This window comes from Vigna radiata, unplaced genomic scaffold, assembly GCF_000741045.1.
Source record: "Vigna radiata var. radiata cultivar VC1973A unplaced genomic scaffold, Vradiata_ver6 scaffold_491, whole genome shotgun sequence".
Lineage (NCBI taxonomy): Eukaryota > Viridiplantae > Streptophyta > Magnoliopsida > Fabales > Fabaceae > Vigna > Vigna radiata.
The window spans coordinates 8,415-11,874 of NW_014542723.1; positions in this window are offsets into that span (position 1 = coordinate 8,415).

The following is a 3,460-nucleotide window of genomic DNA, read 5'->3' on the forward strand; positions in this document are numbered from 1 at the left end:
TGCCTAATCCCAGTGATGTCTTTCCTGATAGCTGTGGTCCGGGATGCTGGAAAAAATTTCTCCAAGAACAACCTCTTCAGATCATCCCAGCTAGTGACGGATCTAGGCGCCAAAGCGTACAACCAATCCTTAGCAACATCTTCCAATGAAAGAGGGAACGCCTTCAAGAAGATGTGCTCTTTAGGAACATCATGAGGTTTCATCGTGGAACAGACAATGTGGAATTCCTTCAAATGCTTATGTGGACTCTCACCTGCAAGGCCATGAAACTTGGGCAACAAATGGATCAGTCCAGTCTTGAGAACAAATGGAACGTCCTCATCAGGATATTGGATGCACAAGCTTTCAATATCGAAATCAGGTGCAGCCATCTCCCTAAAAGTCCTATCACGAGGTGGAGGTTGTGCCATATTGTTCTCAGTATGAAAAATAACAGAATCAAAATCAGAATCAAGTGCAGATGCAACAGATGCAGTGGATGCAGTATGCACAGAGTACTCAGCAGTAGGATGCACAGAGTACTCAGCAGTAGGATGCACAGTATCTAATGGAACCGACTCAAAGATAGACTCTAAAGACAAATTCCTAAAATGCCTANCTAACCTATGAAAAGTCCTATCAATCTCAGGATCAAAGGATGGTATGAGTCCAGGATTTCCTCTAGTCATGCACTAAATCACAACACCCTATAATCATGAAACAATAGCATAATTCAAAACACAGAAAACAATCACAAGACACAACAAAGACTATCACAACACGTCAAAACACAGTCACAGGACACACAAACACAGACTAAACATTCAACACTGAACCATTGGTCCCCGCAACGACGTCAAAATTTGATGGGTGTCGCCGCCCAATCAAATTTGATGTGCATTAAAGTGCAGTATAAACTAGGGAATGACCCCTAGGTCGTCTCTCAAAGACCAATTTTGCGGTTCAAGAATCGAGTCTAACACGAAAAGGGGGGAGTTTTGAAAAGGTTTCACCATGCACGAGAATGAAATTAAAACAATAAAAACGAAACTGCTACAGTAATTACGAAAATTCACGCTGGAACTGGACAACTCTGACCTTTGCTCAATGTTTTACGCATAATGTTTTCTACAAAGCTCTAAATGAGATGAGGTTTTTTTTCCTGGAAAGGAGACTCAATTATCTTTCATGTGATATATAAAACGTAGCATTTGGACCTCTGGTGTGGTTGCAGTAATATTTTTAAAATCGAGTCCAGAGAATGAAAATGCTAAACCCAATACTAGAGCAAACAAATATCTAAGCACAGTTAAAACTATCAAATGCAAAACTAATTTAAAGAAAGGAAAAACAACTAATCCTACAATGCAAACTAATTTAAAGCTAAGGAAAATAAGCAACATTTTTTTTTTTTTACTAATTCAAATGACACATGCACCTACTAAAGTAAATTAAATTNAAAATAAACTAAAAGTTGAACCTTGGCCGTGACTTGTGCTATCTCCAATGCAATCAACACACTTCTTTATCCTCAAGCTAAAGCAATTTCCAAAGCATTTAATCCCAACATGAATTCAGCTACTGGACGTGACATATTCCTCTTTCCAATTAAAAACTAACATCTTATATACTTCAAAGTCAACATGTGAATAAAATTGTAACAATGCACAAGCAAAGCAAAGATAGTAAATCACTTAACTCTTTGAAACCGTTCCCAAGGAAACAAGTGGCAGCTGGACCGTGCCCTTTATTTCTCATTCCAAAGTTAAACCCATGCTTTCCAAGAGACAATAATCACGATGAGACAATGCTGGAGAGATTCCTTTTACCAAATAAATTCAATTAAAAATGTACTCTACCATTTCATCCAATTACAAAGCGCATGGCTGCTGGAAACATTGGCCTTATGGGACCCTTTCAGCAATAAAAAAAAATAATTCCTTGGACACTTTCCAGCCCTCAAACCGAGAGTAACATTCCTTTCAAAGAAAACGTTTCCAGCCTCATTCAAATTTGCNTNTCAGCTTCATACTTTCNTTCTATGACAAGCTAAAAACAAAATTCCAGAACAACACAAATAAAAAGGAGAAAAAGAGAATGGAAATGTTCTTTTTCATTCAACCATCAGAGGAAAAAAAACGTGAACACCATTGCCCTTTGCTCTCTTCCACAACGCTGTCTATGAAGCAAAAATATGTTTTTTCCAAAGCAGAAAAGTTTGTCGCGGCTGTAGCCCCAAGGACCGTGTGTCCTATTAACAAAAATTAGGGTGGGGTCCACCCTAGTGCCAAGTCACTCTTTTTTTATATTGGGCTTCTACAATATTATTCTTGCAACAAAAGGGTCCAAAGACACAAAAAAATTCATTTACACAATCTAAACTACTAAGCTAAACTAGATTAATTCTAAATTGTCTTGTGGAGAGTCTTCACTTAATTGGTGCCCTTCCAAAAGTCCCACAGTGTGATTCCAAAATTGTCCTGAAAATAAAAATAGGAATAATTAAGCTCAATTAATTCAAATTAATTAAAATNNNAATTATTGGTCTAATTAAGCCCAAATGGTGAAAATGACACAATAACTAAGAATTAAGCGCAAATCATCAACACAATTCGGCGCGAAAAACTAAGATAATGGTATAAAATATTGATTCATCAAAGGCACAAGGTGGCCACACCTTACCATCCTCAAACAAACGGGCAAGTTGAAGTTTCCAACATAGAGATCAAAAGAATTCTTTAGAAGACTGTCACAACCTCAAGAAAGGATTGGTCTCAGAGGTTAGATGATGCCCTTCGGGCATATAGAACTGCAATGAAAACAACCATTGGATTGTCCCCTTTCCAAATGGTTTATGGAAAAGCTTGTCACTTACCCATAGAGATGGAGCACAAAGCATTATGGGCATTAAAATTCTTAAATTTTGATCCTGGAGACACTGTAGAAAAGAGAAGAAAAAGAGAAAGATTCAAAGAAGTAAAAGAAAGAGCACACTACAAGGGAAGGCTGGGAAAAAGATAAGAGAGTTGTTCGTAAAAGGAAAATTCACAAATGTCTCTCTTAACTCAAGGAACTTTGTTGACCAGAAAAACCAATTTCCTTCTTAGCACAACACCGTTACAAGCCATAAAAGGCCCTTGTGATGAAAACCTGTTTGTGAGTATGTATGATTATGGTTAAATAAAAGACAAAATTAATTTGTGTGACATTGTAACAATAGAGAGAAACACCACACCATACACTTGTGAGTTGAGTGAGACACTTTTGAATGCTTGAGTGATACGTTCCTGAATGCTTGAGTGAAACACCTTCTTTGGTGAGGAATAGTTCTCTAAATTTCTGATTTCATCTCTGCTTGATTGATTGATCATTCTTAAGGATAGTACTTGTTTAATGCATTGAAATGTGTGCCCACCTTGACTGAGATCTTATGCTGATTTGATGAAAGTAAATTTCTTGTCTTGAAAAGTTTCTGAAAAGG